Source organism: Macrobrachium rosenbergii, chromosome 49 (assembly GCF_040412425.1).
Source record: "Macrobrachium rosenbergii isolate ZJJX-2024 chromosome 49, ASM4041242v1, whole genome shotgun sequence".
Classification (NCBI taxonomy): domain Eukaryota; kingdom Metazoa; phylum Arthropoda; class Malacostraca; order Decapoda; family Palaemonidae; genus Macrobrachium; species Macrobrachium rosenbergii.
This window is the reverse complement of record NC_089789.1, coordinates 17825163-17849153: the sequence shown is the minus strand read 5'-3', so window position 1 is coordinate 17849153 and position 23991 is coordinate 17825163.

Genomic DNA, 23991 nt, shown 5'->3' with positions numbered 1-23991 from the left:
AACGACACATGGAAAAACATGTGGATGTGATGAATGTTTCATTGAACTGTGCAACAAAAATCAAAATATAACAAAAGACAGTGTAAAACACTATACAAAAATTTTATAAGATACAGAAATAAAGAAACTACTAGTTTAGACACTCACGGAAAGGACTGTATATGTGCATTAGACACCTAAATATCTTAAAAAAGAAAAACAAATAATGTCTTAAATAAAATATTTAAAAAAAATGCAAATTGATGATCCAATAAAAAGAAAATACCACACTAACGTATTATTTTATATAATTATATTATACAATGGAAACTTAGGAGGGATGGTGAGGGAAGAATAAAATGATTACCAAGGAATATGAACCAATGACATTATGCGTTTACATGTCAACAAACAATATCAACAATGTGTAAATATACCATAGCATCTACATCTAGAGAGGAAGAAGGAAATTTAGGTACTGCTATATATGTACATAACAAAGCACGTTATGACAGAGTACCTGTAAACTTTACTGACTTGCAAATATCAAATAAAATGCGAATAAAAACGATGATTAGATCATTTATAATTTATACAACCAACCTAATAAAAATTACGGCACTGATAGACTTAAAGATTTACTTAACAATACCAGGGAACCTACATTAATAGTAGGTGATTTTAATGCTCACAACCCACTGTGGGACTGTAATAGTATAAATTCAAATACAACAGGGAGTAAAATAGAAGAGTTCATAGATTTAAAACGACATATGCTTTACAAATGATGACGAAATTAGTTATTTTTCAAAAACACATGGGGCATTTTCCTCGGTAGACTTAACTCTATGTACAACAAGTATAGTTGACAGATTAGATGAGCCCTTTGTTGGCCGAGTTGGTTGAGCTTCAGACCGTCATTCGATGGGCCGGAGTTCGATTCCCGCCGCCGGCTGATGAAGAGTTAGAGGAATTTATTTCTGGTGATAGAAATTCATTTCTCGCTATAATGTGGTTCGGATTCCACAATAAGCTGTAGGTCCCGTTGTTAAGTAACCAATTGGTTCTTAGCCACACTAGGAGAGCTGTTAATCAGCTCAGTGGTCTGGTAAAACTAAGCTATACTTACTTGACAGATTAGATTGGAATACAGTTGATGACTTGCACACCCAATATTAATTTCCCTATTACAAAATAATCCTGCAAAACATGTCCCTCACTATAACATTTATAAAGCAGATTGGGAGCGATATGAAATGCACACTAGAAATATCCCACCATTTGAATATTTAAAAGTGAAGCTAATAAATTTCTTATTGATTTCATTAAAAATACTGCTGATAAAGCAATACCAAACTCAAAACACCATCCAACAAAACACAAAGTTCCATGGTGGTCCGATAAGCTAACAAAATTAACCCGTAAGAGGTTACATACTTGCACACAAAGTTTTCTCCCCCCGGTTGCAAAGAATCAGAAAATTATTTCTTTGGCTTAATCAATGCGAAATGGTCGCAAAAGAAAGAAAATAGTATTTAAAATGCACACAAACCACGTTTAAAGGTCCAAAACCGGAAGTTTGCATCAGGGGCGTATCCCACACCTGGCTGCTGAGACATAATCCTCGTGGTGGTGTTGTCCATTTTCGCGTTTTTCTTTTTTCTTTTCTTTTTTTTTTTTTTTTTGGACCCTCCATAATTCCCAGGTTCCCGCACCATTTTTTCCACTAATACGAACAATTTCTCTTACAAAATTGAAATTAGAAACAAATTTATTTTATTTTTTATCCAGTAATACAACTTGCAGACTACATTTTCTTTTTTTCTCTAACACTTTTACAAATTTCTGAGAGTATGATATTCTTCAAAACATGGTTCCAGACATAGTGGAACGATTCACGGCAGTGGAAGCGAGCGTCTTTTCTCTGCTGTGGTCGACGATTTGTATATCGGCAGACATAGCAAGCCCTTTGTACTCTCTGTTTTTGGCACCTGGTGGCACTGGCATCGTCCCAATGAAATTACGTGCAGAAAGTCTGGCTGGATCTCCAGCAGAGAGCGACGACCAGGTGAGGGGCGTTCAACACCATTATCTTCTAACAGCTGGCGTATCACTTCAGTTATGAAATCTGGCAGTGTACATTTTCTGGTCTTGAGTGTATACATTTGTGCATCTCAACATTGTGATATCTAACATAAGGAAAAAGTTTCTTTGTACCATTTAGTAATCTTACGAGCACAATCAATAGATGATACCATTGCATCCGACTTGTCTGTCAAACGCGCATTAGTGTTATAACCAATGACACATTCAGGTTTGGATATTCTTCCACGAGTATGAGGATCAACATTCTGGCTGAGGATCATGAGAGGATTGTGAATAGATGTGAGGAGGGAAACTTCCCGCTTGTCCCTCCAGTGAACAGCAAGGGTATTATTTGTTTGCTTGTGTGTTACTTCACCCCTGCGGACAATAGGAGCGACGCTTGGAATGTTTTTTCGTCGTCTTTACGATACCAGGCTCCCTGTCGTCCTGGAACAAAGATACTGAAAGAGGCTGGAGAGCTATACCAATTATCGACAAATAATACATGATTTTTGTCAAGATAAGGCTACGTGAGAGTTAGCACTGCTGTACACCGCCAGACAACCCCAAAATCTCGTCGAGTGTCCCTTCTGTTTCAGCACCACAAAGGGAAGCCCAAATGGTAGTGTTTCTGGAAGCTGGTGGAGAAACACTCGCTGGATTTTTCCGTAATTGATTCTCGGTTGTGGCTTTGTCCTTGCTGACTCATTTTTCGGTTTAATTTTTTCTGTTTATTTTCTTATATATTTTTTTTATAAAGAAACATTTCCAAAATTCGAAATTGATACTTAGTTGTGGCTTTGTCTTTGATTAAACATTTTTCACATTAAGTTTGTGGTTAATTTATAAAAATATTTTGCTCTTGATATAAACAAAAATTCCAAAGTTCTAAATTGATTCTCATTTCTAGTTTCGCCTTTACTGAAGCATTTGTCCAGATTATATTTGTGTGCGTGTTTTTATAAAATGTTTTTTTTTCTGATATAAAGAAACATTTTCAAAATTCCGAGATTTATTTTGAGTTGTAAGATTGTCTTTGCTTAAGCATTTTTTCATCTTATTTTTGTCCGCCTTTTAAAAATTGTTTCTGATATAATAAATCCAAAAATCTAAATTTATTCTCGTTGGTAGCATTGTTTTGCAGAGGCATTAAGTTTGCTCATGCTTTTGTCAAGTCTCTCTTTTTCTCTGGATACCAAATACTTATTTAAAATATAATGATGTTATTCGGACATGGCACATTCAACCAATCATTGTGAAGCGCCCGGGTACATTTGAAATAAACATATTGTTTGTTTTATCCATTAGAGAAATGATCCTTTGTCAACAGATATTAATTGCTAACAGTTATTTGCGAGAGAGAGAGAGAGAGAGAGAGAGAGAGAGAGAGAGAGAGAGAGAGTACACTACCAAAGTGCAAAGCCGTGAGTGTTTTTAAAGACAAATTGTTATTCTGCCGAGTATTTCCAATAAATTCAAGAGGCGGAAAGACATCAACTATAGAGCGAAAATGGCAAAATAACATCTTCCATTTATATATAAACTCCACTGAAATGGTTCTGTCAAACAGGCATTGTTAGAGTGGTTATTTTGTTTGTATTGGCGATATACAAGGAACGCTTGGTCGAAACTGAGTGGAGGAATTGTTTGCTACATATGTATTGTCGTATTCCAACAGATTTTCCCGATGAAATTCGCTTTATACCAAGATAACAATAGTTATCTATTATGGAATGGTTCATTCAGTATTTGATATTGTGTCTTTTTTTGTGTCATAGAGTTGTATTATGGGAGCGAATGTAAAATTAGAGATCAAGTATATATGGTTGAAGGGGACGAGTTTTGGACTGCAGAAATGCAAACCAAGATGGTTACTAAGAAACTTCAGTGATTATCAAATCAGCAGATGTTTTACTTACTCTTTTTTTTATATGTTTATTAATTTGTTAATTTGCCTGTTTTTCTAATAACTGATCTCCTCTTTCTGTGTTTCCTATTGCCTTCTTTTACTTCTTTCGAATAAACACCATATTCTTTGGAAGCCTGAATAATAATAATAATAATAATAATAATAATAATAATAATAATAATAATAATAATAATAATAATAGTATTCCACAAATCGCCCTTCAAGACCGCCTCCTGCCTCCAATCACCGTCAAGAAGAGCAAATGCTTTCACTAATCAGAATTTAATCTCGGCTCGCCCTGTCGACGAAAGCAAGGCGAACCTGATGTCCTTGATTTACCCAAAAAGAGGCTGGGCCCTCAAACACCCCAATTCCTTCTCCTCCTGGCTGTAACTTAAAACAAGAATATTCTACAAAATGTTCTTTGTCAACCCTCAGACCTCGCTTCCTGCTCTGGGAAAGGAGGAAGGGCCTCCTGAGGAAATTGCATTGAGGAACGACGCCCAGCGAATACCTACCTTGATGGGTAAACGGATTTGCCCTCTGGCTCGTTCTGAAAGGATTACAGTGCCTGATGTTTTTCCCTAAATGACGATTTTACTGATACCCGTTTGCGGTGCCAAGGAATTGTAAATGTGCCATACTGTTTTATATAGCAGTTGAGAACGTTGCATTTTATAAGACGTATGTAACATAAAAGCCAAAGTTCAACCGACCAACCTACCCAGTGGCCTATTCTGAACCTGATCTAAAGAAAAAATGATAAAGTGTTTGCAGCGTCCCTTCGGCCCCTAGCTACACCCACTCTTAAGCCTTTGACCTTATCTCCTTTCTTGCTTTCTGTCTTCAATCTCGTTGTCCAACCTCTCTGACTACGACTTCTTAGCGCAACTGTTGGGTTTTCACCCAGTTCCACTTCTAGATAATTGTATTTTATCTTTATTTTCTGGAATCTTATGCTGCCCAACCACTCCAACCCTCTCTTTTCACTGTCTTAATAAGCGCTGAATGGTCGAAAGTGTCCCAGTGCTTTGCTTGAAAGCATAAATTTCAGACAAGGAATCAAATAAAAAGGTCAACCTTTCTTAAGAATTCGCCTTAAAAACCCATTCATTTGATGATAAGAATACAAGACAGGTATTCACCACGAAATCATGAAACCATGACCAAGATGACATTCCGTAAATTTCTCTTCTCTTATTCATGAGGTGGGATTTGTGATGGAATAGGAGATGAAAAAAATAGCTTTTAAAGAAATTAACGTAACCGCCCAAATATTCAGCGTTTTCGAACCTTTAAAAAACAGCATTTAGATTTGAGAAGTCGAGCCTTGCAGACGTACACGTAGTTAGAATTCAGTAGAAAAAAAACTATGAATTAAAAATTAAAGTGACAAAAGAGAATGGAGAGGCAACCAGGTGTGAATGAAGACCTCACTGCCGAGAACCTTCAATTAGACCGAAACTTCCTCCTCCTCCTCCTCCTCCTCCTCTCGTGTTTAGTGGTTTCGTTTTTTTTTTTTTTTTTTTAATACGATTGTGACCTTTAGAATTATACTATGTTTTTTGACAGGTGTTTCGTTTAAAGAAATCGGTCAGTCTATAAAAAGTGAACATTGGTGAGTGAAAAGGTGAGGGAGGGAATGAGTGAGTGAGTGAGTCAGGGAGTGGAATGAGTGAGTGAGTGAGAATTTCACCAAGAATGTTTCAGGAGCGATCGTCCTTTGCGCTGATTTGGGGCCAGGAAGTTTTTGTTTCCTAACTATTCATCAACTTCTTTTGGCCAATTTATCGAAATTTTTCTTGCGAATTCGCGCTAAGGTTGCTGATGATGTAACTCTCTCTCTCTCTCTTTGCATAAAAGCATGGAGTTTTGTAAGTTGCTGAGCTTGCAGATTTTCCATGTCGCTCCAACCATCTTTTTCTCACTTCCGCAGAAACTCGAAGGCAACTGCTCAGAAGACGCTTCCAATCTCGTTCTTTTTAAACGGTGCTTTTATATCTTAGAGAAGAAATTCGCTTCTTGCAGCTCTGCATTTCGAAAAGTATTGTTGCAATATTCTAAAAATAAAATGGTCAACTTGTCATTGCCTTTCGGTAAATATTATTACATTCTTCAGAAGACTATTACTAACCTTGTATTGTTGGAACATTTTAAGAATATTGGCAACTTCGTCTGCTTTGCTGAAAAAGTAAGAACATCAAGAAATTAGGAATCTACAGACTCATATGATTATTTCTCAGATATCGTATAGCAAAGATATCTATTATTTAAAAAAAACAAGGTTTATTTTAGCGATAAAACAGAATATGACAGCGGTAAAATAGCAATGTGGAAAGGTTCCAGAACTTGGTGAATATGCTTGGTAATTCTCTCATGAGCCTCTGCGTCGCGTCAAACGTCTAATCTCCTGAAGTGGTTTTATTTGTCTTGGAAATGCGTCCGTCTTTGGCGGGCGCCATGAATGCCCGAGGGAGAGTTTAGGCAACAGTTTTATTTTCTCAACGCTTTTCTGGACATAAGAATCAAGCCTAATTATGTCTGAGTTAAGTATTCTCGCATGATAAATTAGGAGACATCTACCATGCAAATGAGTCTGACATCCTGCTTGTAGAATCAGTGAAGGAACTGACAAAATTTATATTCGGTTTCCAGCTTGTTAGTGTAACTAAGAAATCGACTCCTATATTTATACAGTGGCCGTAATAAATGCAACTTTGGAATGCATATACTTAGAGTTATTCGGAAATATGTGCCGCCACTAATCTTCCTTTCTTTGAGTAAATGGTTATATTTTTCTTTAGAGCCTAAACTTGAAAACAAAATAAAAACGGGTATATGATGTTAGTGTACACACTGACATAAATTATTACTTCCTGTTTTCCCAGAGTGAAAATCTACATCACCTTTGTTTTTGAAGATCGTTGTAGAAATATACTGTATACGTACTGAGAGAGAGAGAGAGAGAGAGAGAGAGAGAGAGAGAGAGAGAGAGAGAGAGAGAGAGAGAGAGGAGTTACTCTTTAATTCCATTAGGCACACGAGGCGTTGGTGGTAAGAAGAATATCACTACTGAAAAACAAAGGGGAACAATTTTAGTGAAATATGACTTCTTACTTCTTCCTTTAACGGCTAAGAGGGACTTCAATAAATATGTTTTGAAAATTGGCTTACACACGGACACATGAACACAAACACGCACTCAGACACATACGAAGTACATTTAGATATGCTCTTCCATAAGCACGTCTTTTCTACGGTCATTTTCCTCATTCAAGTTAGACCATAAGAGATGTTGGATTCTGTAGAGAGTTATACAATTATATCATTGAACCAGATTAGTGACTGGACTCCCCCTTGCTCATAAATGTGGAAGCCAAAGGAATCTTTTAGATTTTGTAGTTAAGAGCACTCCCACAGCTATGAGAAATACATAATCTCTTCCAAGGGTAAGAGTTTGGACTGATACGATATGGAAAGTCACCTCTTCCACGAGAATTTCCAGAAATCAGACTTCATGGCTGGTTGCTAGCATATGTCATCATGAGGTGTTATATCTTTATTATACCTGATATTATGGGTCAGTACAGAATTGGGAGAAGCCTTTTGAAACGAAAAATGTCTCCATACTTCAGGGAATGTTACATTCTGTTGTCCTGGGCGTGATTTTGATGACCGTGAAATCAGTGCCTCAGAATTTGGTGTAGAATTGGAATTGGAATATGAAATTTAGGCCAAAGACCAAGTGCTTTGACCTATGAGGTCATTCAGTGATGAAAGGAAATTTGTGAGTAAAGGGTTTGAAAGGTGAAACAGGAGGATAACCATTTGCAGTTGCACTACGAAACGATTGTTAGGAGAGGGGGGAAAGTGAGATGGAAGAACACTGTGGGGGTACTCTGACGGCACTGCCCCCTTACAGGACAGGATTTGGTGGTCAGTATTTGAAAGTTGGCCCAGAGCAAACTTGGCAGCTAATGTGCTTAAGAGCGAGTTTTGTGAGGCAGTTATAGAATACTTGCGCCATATTATCATTGAGGTATATATATTATTTTCTAGCAATGGGAACAAAGTCACAGTTTTTGTGCATGTGTATTTCAGACATACGACCCCTAGTATCGAAATCCGTTTAAATGCACTGAAACCCTTTGGGATAATCGTCAATTTCTTATTACTTGTGCATTAAAAGCACTGAAACCCTCTGATATAACCGTCCTCTAATTCCAGTTCCTTACAATTTACTAGAAAATTTATAACCTTCAGAGAAATAAAACTTTACATGTCGAAAAGAAATATGTTTAATCATGTGTATGCTTATGTATACATCACGACTTGGCATCTTTGTCTTTCGCTAAAAGAGAACCGAGAAATGAATTTTAACCAGAGTTTATTGGCAATAAGTTTACCGAAACGGAGACCAGCCCCCAGTTCTGAAATCTCATCAAGAAATCGTTAGTTTTCCATTACTACCCCAAAACAATTCTCCCTGTATTCTGATAATTTACTTACATTTTTATCTATTTATCTATTAATTTGTTAATTTATTTTTTTTTATTCAATACGTGATCCTTTCTCTGTGTATTTCCCATTCCCTTCTGCTACTTCTTTCTAGTGAACACCATATTCTTTGGAAGCCTGAATTTCAAGTTAGTGGCCCTTTTTGTGGGCTTGTTCCATATGAATAGGGTTCTTCATCTTCTGAATAATAATAATAATAATAATAATAATAATAATAATAATAATAATAATAATAATAATACGGAAAATCTGATCTAATTGACCATTTTCATTGCTGCTCGACCCTTACCAGAGGGGTAGTTTAATTAATTCAATATTCTTCAGTTTGACGCAAACCAGTCAAGATGGCAGGTGCTCTTTGTTCAACAATTACTGTTAATTTGTCTGTCCATCTCTGTGTCTGTTGTTTTTTTAATTTACCATTGAATATCGACTACATTTTGTAGACATGTGAGTTGGCACAGGATTTATATATCAAGTGGATTTTGGTGAAATTTTATGGATTAATGGTGGATTATAGGGAACGTTTCTTAAATCTTCAAAAAGGTTATTCCTTTCACATTGGTGACTGAATAAAGTTGTAGACGCGCGTCTTCGCTCAATAAAAATAAAAAAAATAAAATTCAGCTTTAGGAAATTTGATCTTAATAGAGGTATTAATTTTTAATTTCATTCTTTTGGGAATACCCTTTACTTTTGAACATACCCTTCACCATTCACGACCATTAGCACTGTAATGTAGTATATATTTTCAGGAACACTTTACATCTCCTAAAACAAAAGAGGAGGAAGGCGCTTTTGAAGGCTCATTTAGTTTTGCCGGGATAATGTTCTCTTGAAACTGGGCCATGTTTATCACAAGGCAGGGACTGTGTTTCTGTATTATGGTGATGTTATGTCTTTGTTTACATGTAAACAACAGATGCACACACACACGTGCATATATATATTATATATATGTATGTATATATACTGTATATATATATATATATATATATATATATATATATATATATATATATACGGATGTTTGTATGTATGTTTTTATGTTCCAACATAACTCTGCAATGCATTGAGCAATTCCTACCGAACTTAGCATACTTATGATTTATTATCTGGAAAAGAATACTGCGGGGGTAAGACATCACTGGGACCAAAGGGGGTGGGGTGTGGGAAGGGGGTAACATGTAAAAATAACCGAAAACAACAGAAAACAATGTCTAAACCATAGTTTTTGAGTTCGCTGAGATGAATAGTGACACTCCCGATGCTTTTAAGTCCAAGTTCAGCCCTGATAGGAAAAAGGGGTTGAGAAGGGGTGAAAAATAAAATGTCAAAAATGACAGATATTAGTGTCTGATCCATAGTTTTTGAGGTCGTTGAGATGAATAGTGACACTCCTGATGCTCTTTAAGTCCAAGTTCAGCCCCAATAGGAAGGGGGGACGAGAATGGGTGAAAAATAAATGTAAAAAATGACAGATATTAGTCTAATCCATAGTTTTCGAGGTCACTGAGATAAATAGTGACACTCCTGATGCCATTTATGTCCAAGTTCAGCACTGATAGGAAAGGGGGGGTGAGAAGGGGGTGAAATGTAAAATAAAAATGCTGGCCAATGTAATTGAAACAACTATCTTACAGGAGAGAGAGAGAGAGAGAGAGAGAGAGAGAGAGAGTAGAGGTGGTGTTGGGGAGGAGACCTACCTTTACCCTTACAGACCTTGTGCCTGTTCAAGTTGCCCCAGGTCCCTCAGTGTGAGGCACCTCTGATGTCTACCAGAGAATTGCTAATGCATCTTCCGGTATATTTTGCAGCTTCCAATCTTGGATGGTCTGGGATGCATCTTAAATATTTGTCAAGCTTATTCTTAAACACATCTACGCTCACTCCTGATATGTTCCTCAGATGAGCTGGTAGCACATTGAATAGACGCTGCATTATCGATGCTGGTGTGTGGTGGATTAATGTCCTGTGTGCTTTCCTTAGTTGTCCTGGTTTAGTTTTTGGCACTATTAATCTACCTCTGCTTGCTCTTTCTGATATTTTTAGCTCCATGATGTTTTCGGTAATCCCTTCTATCTGTTTCCATTCCTGGATTATCATGTAGCGTTCTCTTCTCCTTTCAAGACTATATAAATTTAAGAATTGTAGAGAGAAAGAGAGAGAGTAGAGGGGGTGTTAAGGAGGAGAGAGAGAGAGAGGGTAGAGGGAGTGTTAGCGAGAGAGAGACAGAGAGCGGATGTTAGGGAGGAGAAAGAAGGTAAGAGTAAGGGAGACTTGGAGAGAGAGAGTTTATCAGTTGTCATTCAGAGCTTCTTCGGCAGTGCCGGGTTGGTGAGCTAGTATATATATATATATATATATATATATATATATATATATATATATATATATATATATATATATATATATATATATATATATATATATATATATATATATATATATATATATATTTATACATACATTATATATATATAATGTGTATGTATGAATATATATATATATATATATATATATATATATATATATATATATATATATATATATATATATATATATATATATATAAATATATATATATATATATATATATATATATATATATATATATATATATATTTATATTTATATATATATATATATATATATATATATATAATCATATATATATATATATATATATATATATATATATATATATATATGTACATATATATAATATACATATATGTAATAATATGTGTATATATATATATATATCTATATGTATGCATGTATGTATGTATTTGTGTCATAGATAAACATAATGATAACAACACAAACTGTATTCTACAGTACTTACTTAATACTGCAGTCCCTTGAACTACAATCATCAAAGTAATTGCATCTATTAATAGCTCCAATGTTTCACTGCAATGTTCACTGAATCCATTTAATAGATTTTACATCCTGATATCACGCTACACAGCCATTTTTCCTTGCCTTGACCTTTGAAATTGTCTTCGGTTTCCATAGATATACCAGTAACTTTCCTTGAAAAGACTTTATCACAGTTGAGAGAGAGAGAGAGAGAGAGAGAGAGAGAGAGAGAGAGAGAGAGAGAGAGAGAGAGAGATCACAGCAGCAGAAACATCTTGTCCACATGAAAAGCAGCAGTGTCACTAACTAACTGCAATATACTACAATATTGCAAAGAAAACCAAGTAATGGAGAAGGGTGGACGTGTTTAGGAGAGAGAGAGAGAGAGAGAGAGGAGAGAGAGAGAGAGAGAGAGAGAGAGAGTGCTTGCCAAATAGGAGCATTTTCCTGATTTTGTTGGGGGAACTTTCTTGAATGAGTTTATCACTGTACTTGTTTCAAGGGTATGTAGGCTTAGAAGAGCGATGTTTATAATAGAATGAATATATTTTAGTCATCTCTTATTTAGAGATCTTGGCTAAATCAAGATGCGATTCGCTTTTGTTTTTTTAACAGGAGACGAAAAATTTAGACGACTTTTTTGATAGTGAAGCCTTCAGGTCAGGAAAGATGTATTTGCTTGTTTACTGTTGCCTCGATTTAGAAAATAAGTAAATAAATAAATGAATAAATAAAAATAAATAGATAAGAGAAATAGAGAGAAAAACAAGAGACTTCTACAGAAAAAAACAAAACAAAACAAAACTCCATTTCTTCTTCTTCTTCTTTACAGCCCAGGAGCGAAACAAGAACAGCTCACGCAAACATGAACAAAAACTTGCGATGCTCATGCAAATTACATTCACTCAAAGCCCGCACTCACTCTCTCTCTCTCTCTCTCTCTCTCCCTCTCTCTCTCTCTCTCTCTCTCTCACTCACTCTCTCTCGCCTTCCGTCACCCGTGCTACCCAGCGTCGCCTCCTGTACCACTTACTGACACGAGGGATCAATCGCGTGTTCTCGCGAGGCCATCAATTCTCTGTAAACCTCAGGCATTGGAGAATGATTGGCTGTCACGACAGGCCTGCTCGTCACCGGAAATATTATATACGTCTGTGGTGAGGACCGTCGTATTTTTGAGCAGGAATGTAAACTTGACCCTTAATTTTTTTTAAGGGTGGGGATTCTGTGCACTGGGCACTATAAAGGAACTGTTTTTCTTGCCTGTCTAAATCGGTAACGGAATATCTGATGATTCTTGCACATTCAAAATAAAAGTCTGCGCAGATGTCAGCATTGAAGAATCAGCTTAATTGTTTTGTATTGGTAATATCTTTTTCTCTACTTTTAATTTAAATGTTTCTTATTCTCTATTTTTTATTTTAATACAAAGAAATAAAAACGCATGGACCGCTAGGTATCGTGTATTAATGACAAAGAAATATTTGCACAAACAGGCATTATCTAAATTTGCGTTAAATATCAATATACCCCCCAACCTAAATGAGTATTCTTAACTTGAACTATTAAATTTTATTCTTGAATGACCTAAAAATTTATATGCAAATAAACACTGGCTAAATTTTTAGTTAATTTATTATTTTCGAAATACTATTAAAAAGTTCTTAAACCACTTAAAGGGATTTTGCGTTTAGTGAAAATAGAATAAAATGGATTTGTATTCATGAAAAAGATGTAATATTTAACACACTTAACATTCCCTGATACTTGTTAATAAAAACGTTGTTTCAGGACTTGGGGAAACGATGGTAAAAAAAATTGGTGCAATGTTGTCGAAGCCATATAAGTGTTAGGAAAATCGTTATTACATATATTATTATTATTATTATTACATATATTTATTATTATTGATACATATTATTGCAAATCTTCTTCACAATCTCGTGAATATACAGAAAATCCAAAATCCAGTACTTTACTACATAAATGTGGATTTTGGATATTATTATTATTATTATTATTATTATTATTATTATTATTATTATTATTATTATTATTATTATTAAGCCCATTAGGAAGAAGTAAGAGAAGGTAAAGGGAAATACAGGAAAAAGAGATCTCAGTCATTAAAAAGAATTAAAGTTAACAACTAGATAAAAAGTCAATACTTTAAAGGAATTAGACAAAATATATATGCGCCCAACATGCAAATTTGTGTATGGAGCATATTCCAAGGCTTAAATTAATGATAAATCAAGAAAATACACCGACCGTATACGCGTTCATCAATAAAAAAGCAGAAAAAACTTTGTACTCTAATCTGACCAGGAATGACTGAATCATACATCAACGACACCTCGGAAAAACACAGTTGATATAAACAACTGACGTTATACGGTTGTCATCCGATTGTTTCATCGTGGAACCAACAATCTTCTTGATAAACCACACCAATGGAACAGATGGGAGCAATCAGGCGGAACGGGAATAGGACACGAAAATATAATAATAACAATAAAAATACAAGAGTTATCAGAAAATGCAGATCTGTCAGAGAGAGAGAGAGAGAGAGAGAGAGAGAGAGAGAGAGAGAGAGAGAGAAATGTTTCCACATAACAGAATAAAAAAAAATTTAAACATGCTTTTATTGAAATGCACTAAAAAGTAAAAATAATTTTTGAGACACCAGGATTTTCTTACAATTAATCACGTCTACAAAAATAAAAGCGTGACCCCAAACATGGAAGGAAATGCTACAAGAAATGAGAAAAAAAAATTTATTTCTTTTCTCGTAGTATTTCTTTCCTCATTTGGTGCCCAGGCTTCTATTTTTGTAGACATGATTAATTGTAAGAAAATCCTGGTGTGTCACAATTTTTTTTTTTACTTTTCAGTGCATTTCAATAAAAGCATGTTTTAAAAACAAATTATTTTATACTATTTAGTTTTGACAGAAATTGTAACCGGCGGTAAAGTAAAAGGCTACAAAAAAGTGGGTGTAGTTTGAGGCCGAAGGGACGCTGCAAACGCCCTTTTAGTAATGCTTACAGCGCGCTAAATGAGGCGTACTGAGGGCAATGGTATCACGTGAACAGCCTTATCATATGTACGCAGCAGAAGAAGAAGAAGAATAAGGAGAAGAAGAAGAAGAATAAGATAGACGGAGAATAAGGAGAAGAAGAAAGAGAAGAAGTAGAATAATAATAATGATAAAGAGAAGAAGAAGAAGAAGAAGAAGAAGAAGAAGAAGAAGAAGAAGAAGAAGAAGAAGAAGAAGAAGGGAGAGAATAAATACAGGAATGAAAGGAGAACAGATGCCCTCAATGATTCCTGTTCTCTCGCTTTATCGTTCCTGGAATGGGATGTGGAACTGGTGGGAACAATTATTTTGGAGTAACTGGAATCTGTCAGACAGAAGAAAAGGAGGTGATAAGAGTGAATGTTCCACTTACTTTCCTCAAGTTGGAACTCCTTCATTCTTGACTCTTTCACCTTCATGTATGTATGTATGTATGTATTATTGTCACAAACGTCTTTGCCGTTTGTATTGATTCTTCCCTCTTGATTTTCGCTTATAAGTTAAAGTGAATCATTTTTCATTTTCCCAATATGAATTAACGTACATTTCAAAAGAAATACTAGTTGTTTTGATGTTTTCGCACCAAGCGTTCCCATGCTTTCCCAGGCTCAGTTAAGCCAGTGCAGGTGTCTAATGAGGAACTAAGTACCGCGAGTCATTACTGATCTGACCTGACCCTAGTAATGCGCCCCTAAGGTGACTTTCTTAGCAGCCTCTTGCAAGTAGCACGTCCCCTTTGAGAGTTCCTTCTGATGTTACTAATGTACTCAATTCCTCAGTCACGCATGCCCCTTCACATTCCTCTTGAGTTTCCCCTCCTTCCCAACTACCTGCGCTGCCAACAAAGGTCACCTTTCTTGACCTGACCTGCACCTGCAGCTCCGCCTACTAATACCTGTATCCCTGCTTACAAATCCCTTGGCTCTCCAGCTAATTGTCACCCCATTGACACGTCTTCTCTCGAAACCTTTATCTGGCTGCCATACAGTGACCTTTCTAGGTACTTGGCCAGATTAGCGACACGCCCTGTGAAGGAGGGCAATGGAAGACCCATTAAGAAGAGACTGTCGGAAGTGTCAAAATACAACTGTCGCCGGCAGACTGCGGTATATACGAGTATACTGGCCCCAGCAAACCAATGATGCGTTAGTCCCTCTTCAGAAGTCACACTGCTACCATAACCTATGCTAGTCCCCCTTTAGATGTCTCCCTGCTTGTAGATACTCTGCTCAACCTACTTCCAAAGACTCATTGCTAGTATCCCCATGCTAGCTATCTCTACAATGCCACTCTGCGACGCCACCTCCTGGCACCACACACACACACATCACTGCTAGTCGACCTTACGCTACTACTCTAGTCTTCTCACCCAACTTCATGCCACTGGATGCCCTCTGCTAGCCGCCTCCCACAAGACATCACCCTGCTGAATTACCTGATGACGTCACCCTGTCCAGAAGTCACCGAGAGACTTTCGCTCGAGTCCTACTCAAAATAGTATATGCCGAAGATTGTCGTATCCAGCCACTCATCTCTGAGCGCTGATGCCCTACTAGTCTACTAGCGCCCCTATCCTTTGTTGTTTTTCCCTTTGGTGGGGGAACCCCTGAGTGACAACACTTCCACTGATGCCCTACGGCAGACCCTTGGCTCCACGAACCTCACGTCTTGTCCACAGACCTAATGTAATGTGATTGGAAGTTGTTTGTTGCCCCATTACCCATAACCTACCTGTGCTTATATACCTGTTCTCCTATTTACTGTACCTGTATTCCTGATCCTCTCCCTCAGAGATTCCTGTGATTTTGATTGTGGTGGAATTGTGCTAAATAGGGACATAGTTGAACTTTCATTCGCATACATGTGTTGACTTGTAATCATTATGTAAGACCGTGCCCTAATATTTTGCCTATGTGAATTCTTTGTCATTTTACTCGATTCCATTCAAATGTGTTCAACTTTACTGCTTTGTGATTGATGGGTTTCACTGTTCTCGGCTAGCACTTTGCTGGACCTGCGTTCGATTCTCCGACCTGCCAATGAAGATTTAGAGGAATTTATTTCTGGTGATAGAAATTCATTTCTCGGTATAATGTTGTTCGGATTCCACAATAAGCTGTAGGCCCCGTTGCTAGGTAACCAGTTGATTCTTAGCCACGTAAAGTAAGTCTAATCCTTCGGGCCAGCCCTAGGAGAGATGTTAATCAGCTCAGTGGTCTGGTTAAACTAAGGTATACTTAACTTTTTTTACTGCTCTTGCAGATCCGCAACATCAAGTCGCTGTTGTGTGGTACCAACTGTAGATCAATGGTGCCACCTTCCTGCGTATCCAGGTGCCATATCCGGTTAAGATATCCTGACTATCAACAGTGCAATGTTCTCGCTCATTGTATCCCCTACTGTGCATCTTCTGGATCCTCCCTGATATCTTTTGCTTGTTAGCCTACGAAAGGCCTAGAGTGTAAGATTTGTGGTTGTGGCACTTTGCTTAGCTCCTGTACATATTTTATCTTCTGATTGATTTAGTGAATTATACTATTTAGTGGACATCTTAAGTTTACCTCCAACCCTTGCATTTATTGGTAAATTTTGAGTATTTTTCACATTTAACTTTTACTGTTCACCAGAGCACAGCCACCCTCAGTCAGGTGTAGTAGCACAGCACAGTAACCCTCAGTCAGGTGTAGTTATAAAAAATCCTATTTAGAGCCACCTTTCCAAACACGGCAGCACGAACGTGACGATATATATTTGTATGTATGTATGTATGTATGTATGTATGTATGTATGTATGTATAGTCTCAGTTACATCGATCATATGACACTTAATGTATACTTCTCTGCGGGCTATAGCATTGAATACAGCTATTATTTTCAATATAATAATAATAATAATAATAATAATAATAATAATAATAATAATAATAATAATATTTTTACTAGTATTACCGTTGTTAATATAAAAACAATGCAAGTAAAAAGAAGCGAGATTCCTTCGGTCAGAAAACAGAATAATGAAGAATAAAACTGAATTCAAACACAATTATTCGCTTTCAATAAAAAGAAAATATGCATGAAACAAATTTCACTCATTTAAATTGAAATGGATTATACATAGAAATTTGTTTTTGTGAATTCCTACAGTGAATAACAAGAGTTATTCACTTTCATTAGAAAGAGCAAATGTATAACAAGCAAGAGTTATTAATTTTCTTTATAAAGAAAAAATGTATAAAAAGCACATCATAAAGAAAAAATGAATAAAAAGGAACTCCCCACTCACCTAAACTGAAATAGATGACACATAAAATGTAATTACTGTTATCACTGTCGTTATTAAGAGAGATGAAAGAGAGATGAGATCTTCCTTCTGGAATTACCTTCATAAAGCCTTCTTTTGGCTGACACTTTCAACTTATCAGGACCTCTCACAGGAATGTGCTTGTCCCCCTGTTCATTGCAATTGCTCTGGGTAAATGAGATGTCTGCTTGGATATATTAGAGTCTAGTATTGTTAATAGGTTGTGATATATATATGTATATATGTATGTATATATATATATATATATGTGTGTGTGTGTGTGTTTGATTGTGTATGTGTGTGTGTACATATATATATATATATATATATATATATATATATATATATATATATATATATATATATATATATATATATATATATATATATTATATATATATACATACATACACCTATTATATATATATATATGTATATATATATATATATATATATATATATATATATATATATATATATGTATATATATATATATATATATATATACTGTATATATGTAATATATATACTTACATATATATATTTATATATATAAATGTATATACATATATATTTATATATATAAATATAATTTATATGTATATATATACATATATATATATATATATATATATATATATATATATATATATATATATTGTATATAATATACATAGCATGTGTGTGCAATTGCATTTAACACAATGCTCCTGTAATATTTTTTAATTTCTGCATCTTTTGATATGTTGTCACCAAGAAGCCTAAGATCCGCGTAAGAAATATGAATAGGCTCCTTGATGTCTGGTGGAGAACGAACCGGTCCATATTCAGAACGAGGCACTATTGTCGACCCGGAGTAGGTTGACAATGGTATCACTTTCGATTAGGGGACCCAGGTTCGTTTCCTCGCTAATTGACATCAGATCTTTTCATATTTCTTGCCCTTGGATTTTTGGGCTTTGTAGTGACAAGCATATCCAAAAAAGGGCGAAGAATTCGAGAAACTTAAGAGGGCAAAAGGGTACTATTACAATTACATATGTATCTGGTAAAAGTGACTAGTAGATTCTATATATATATATATATATATATATATATATATATATATATATATATATATATATATATATATATATATATATATATACTTATATACACATATATATATATATATATATATATATATATATATATATATATATATATATATATATATATATATATATATATATGTGTGTGTGTGTGTGTGTATATACATACATATTATCTATGAGTTACATACTTTTGTAGAATAAAAACAGACCCAAGCATCAAATACATTAGCCCAAGGGTTAATTACAATATCCTCTAAATGACTCTGTCATTATTTAAATTATAATTGCAGGTTTACTAAGCTATTGCGCCTCGCCACTGAGTATGATCTTCAGTAAATCATTAATATATAGCCATTTCTTTATGATTCCATTGAAGGTATATCTAATAGTTAATAATTACATTATCATGAGTGATTAAACCCTGAATCTGAGTGAAAGAATTGCTTATGGAAGAGTTCTTAATAGTAATATCGACCTTTTCCTCTTGGAAACAATTTCAAACGTTTTCTCCAATCCCGGAAGTGTTTCTTCACTGTTTGGCTTATCCTACATGATTGCTTTTGTCTGTCGTCTGTCTGTCTCTATCTCTGTCTGTCTGCCTCTCTGTCCTGATACTTTCCATTTGGGAGAGACATCAGTGGGAGAAAGTTAGTGGTCATTGATAGTCCCAATCCGCTGGAGAAATCGACCAAGCTTCCTAGAAAGAAAGTTGTCGGTCCCTAAGAAGTTTGTTTTTTCCTTCGTTTCAAAGATGTCAAGGAAACCACAAAATTGAGAAGCCGAATTCAGGAATACCTTCTATAGGACTGGTCTGCATGGGAATGGAAATACAAAGTTTTATGTGTCTGATAAGTTTTTTCAGAGATTTTATCTTATTTTCACGAGTCATACACATTTGTATCAAGACTCATAGATGAGTTACATAGATATGCTGTATGTATGTGTAGATATGTGTTACACACATACACAGGCACACACACACACACACACACATATATATATATATATATATATATATATATATATATATATATATATATATATGTATGCATGTATATAGATATGTATACATACACACACATGCACGTATGTATATATATATATATATATATATGTATATATATATATTATATATATATATATGTATGCATGTGTATATAGATATGTATACATACACAATACATGCACACGTATATGTATATATATATATATATATATATATATATATATATATATATATATATATATATATATATATATATATATGAAATTTTTTATCACACCGTGATTTATATACAATCATGAAGCTACAAATGTCGCTTAATATCAAATTCACGCTACCTCGGGAATATCTCCGACGGAGAATTGTCGCCGAAGGGGAATTTATATAAGTGATAAATGACTTGGTATCATGATTATATATATATATATATATATATATATATATATATATATATATATATATATATATATATATATATATATATATATATATATATATATGCATATATATATATGGAATCTACAGGTAACTTTTAACCAGATACATATGTAATTGTAATAGCCACAATGCACTCTTAACTTCTCGAATTCCTCACACTTTCCGGATACTCTTGTCACTACAAAGCCTTAGATCCAAATGCAAGAGATATGAAGCAATTCTGATTTTCGGAAGGGAATCGAACCCGCATTCCGAGCATAAGAACGAGGTCACGTTGCCGACCTGACCAAGTGTCATGCTGTCCAAGCATTTATTGAGCGACGCAAACTGTTGTGTACCGACAGGGATTGTGTTAGTGACAGTATATAATGCTTTACAGTGACATCTGTCAGAAATAATCTGGTTATCTGAAACGCTTTCAGTTATGGACGTTTGTCACTGAATAATCTGATGAACGGGTCATCGTAAATTGTTGAGTGTTTGTGGACATGAATATCTGAAAAAGTCACTTTGATTATTTTGTAATTGTTAAATGATTTATTTTTATCGAAGTTTCTCTTTGTCAGCTTACAGTTACTTTTTTTTTTCAAGACAGTACGCGTTCTTATGGTGATATTTCATTGCAAATACAATATAAACTATGTTACAATAATAATAATAATAATAATAATAATAATAATAATAATAATAATAATAATAATAATAATAATAATTCTGATTCATTATAAAGCAATTATATATTTAAATAATCTGCACGAAGAAACCAACCAACCCGGGAAAGAGAGTGAGAGAGCGAGTCTTGTTACACGTCAACAAAACTGCTCTTTGATAAAAAGAGAAAACGGAAGGCAGTCTTCCCCAGCCAGTATAAACATTCTCTGAGCAAAGAAGCCAAATGATTGTCTTTTGATTTCAAGCAAGCAGACACAATTTAGCTGGGGCTGACGACAGCCTCCGGATCTGTGCTTTCGTGGATTCCCATTCCATAGAGTGGAATAATGCCATCCCATACCAGTGACTGGAATATTTCCATCCCATTCCAGAGGTGGAATAATTCCATCCAATTCCAGAGAGTGGAATAATTCCACCGCCCTACGAGGAATTTGGGACGATAACACATTTCATTTACATATCCCGTCACAGACAATAAGTCAGGGCGATTGGATTGATGTCTGAGAGAGAGAGAGAGAGAGAGAGAGAGAGAGAGAGAGAGAAGAGAGAGAGAGAGAGAGAGAGAGAGAGAGAGTTCCCAAGAGCACTCGTATATTCGTGGTTTTTATATTTCTTAAATTTCGAAAATCATGATTTAATGATTCGTAAAACAACTTTACATTTTTGGGGTCAATTACTGTTCTGAAAAAAATTATAATAAACCCATTTTATCACTCCCGTTCCTAGAATTCTCTCTCTCTCTCTCTCTCTCTCTCTCTCTCTCGTAGTTACGCAACGCACAGTTCTACGATGTTCGTATATAGCTGACTGCACAGGTCTTAATAGTGTTATGGCTCTCTGTAACGAATGATTCGGAGGGGTAACGTAAGACCCATAACGTATATATATATATACATATATATGTATATATATATATATATATATATATATATATATATATATATATATATATATATACATATATATATATATATATATATATATATATATATATATATATATATATATATATTATATATATACGAGTATATATACATATATAGGAATATGTAGATATACTATAAGGTATTATATATGTGCTATACATATATTTGTATATATCTTCTCAACATAGCACTTATATATATTTACACCAGGCTTAAATTCTCGGTGGCAGTGACATTACCATTCAGTTCGTGACGTGACATAAGTATGTCCCCAAATGGACACTCCTTCAATGTCTCGAACCCTTGGTACTGAAAACAATGGATTCCTTTCCAGCTGTCAAATTACACAAATGAGACCAGTTTTTATTCAATAGGTTTCTAAATAGAATAGAATGTAGAATTTATGCCAAAGGCCAAGCGCTGGGACTTACGAGGTCCTTCAGCGCTGAAAAGGAAATTGAGAGTAGAAAGGTTTGAAAGGTGTAACAGGAGGAAAACCTTTGCAGTTGCGCTATGAATCAATTGTTAGGCGAAGTTGAGGAAAGAAAGATGGAAGAAAGAGAATATGAACGGAGGCGCAGTAAAATGAAAGGAAGGGGTTGCAGCGATCCCAGGACGCTGAAAAAACTGGTAATGCCTACAGTGCACCGCATGAGGCGCACTGACGGCACTATCCCCTTACGGTGGATTTCTAAATATACAGTCTTTAGCACAGACTGAACGAGTAAATATTCTGGTAGTTTCCTGTACGTTGATGGAGAGAGCTTATGTTAAACCCATCATAAATGAGAGTAGTTGACAGTAAAAAACTTATGTCTTCAAATCCGTTTATTTATTGTTATTCTCGTGTTCTTAAAGTGAAGGCATTATTTCATATTGTTTTTTCCTCTCTTAGCATTTTTTCATTATCCATTATCGTGAAACAAACCCTTCCACATTATATTATTGTAAAAATAAGATCCCCTTAAAATGATATTATTGTGAAAATAAAATTCCCTTAAAATGATATTGTGAAAACAAAATCCACTAAAACTAATTTTTTTTTTTAAATAAAAGCCCCAAATTTTATTATTGTTGAAATAAAATCCCCGCCAAATGATAATTTAGAAAAATAAAAATCCCACCCAAATCATATTATCGTGAAAATGAATCACCCTCAAAATTACATTGTCGTGGAATTAAAATCCCCGCCAAATAATAATTAGAGTAAATTGACCGTTGTCATTAAACCTATTTTACAATCTCGAAGTTCGTACAATTTTCCACATTACAAGAAAGTATCTGGAAAATAAAGCACACACTAACAAGAAGTCTTCAGGTTCCATACAATCGTAGACGTCTTCAGAACTTCTGGAAGATTCTCAAAACAACAGAAATATTTGACACAAATAAAGCGACTGAAGAAAACTAACAAAATCTCACACGCGGCAGAAAAAGTCGTCACTGCTAATCCCGCAATTCGTATCCACCTCTGGGGATGTAGGGTGGGTCGTAATTTCTTCTGTTACTTTCTGTCACAACGACAAAGATTTGTCGCCTGAACTCTGGCGACAAGTTGTCCTCTTACGGCGTTCTCGATCGTTCAGGACAAGATTTGCTATCACCCCGGAGAGAGAGAGAGAGAGAGAGAGAGAGAGAGAGAGAGAGAGAGAGAGAGAGAAATTACTTTAGACTGTCCAAGAATTACATAGAAGTCTGTTGCTACAAAGAAGGAAATGACACACTGAAAGAGAGAGAGAGAGAGAGAGAGAGAGAGAGAGAGAGCTATGACTAAGCCATATCATACAGCAGTTACCTTCCCAGATCGCTATATTTTTAAATACTGATTGAAACGAGAAATATCCTTCCAGTTTATTCAGTCTTATTTCTTAATAAATCCTGAGGCCACGACGGAGAACTTTTGAGGCCAGAGGTCCTTGGGGTCATTCCCCCCCCCCTCTCCCCCCTCCCCATAAATCATCTTTTATGACAGTATCTCATAAATGCTTTCATAGCCTCGGTCATATCGAAAGGAAAGGACGATCTCATGAGACATGAAAAGCTTTGGAAATCAGCCTTTGAAATGCGCCTCATTTGATCAGGAAGTTCCGCTGGAATTACTCTACTTTCGTCAGATTAATAT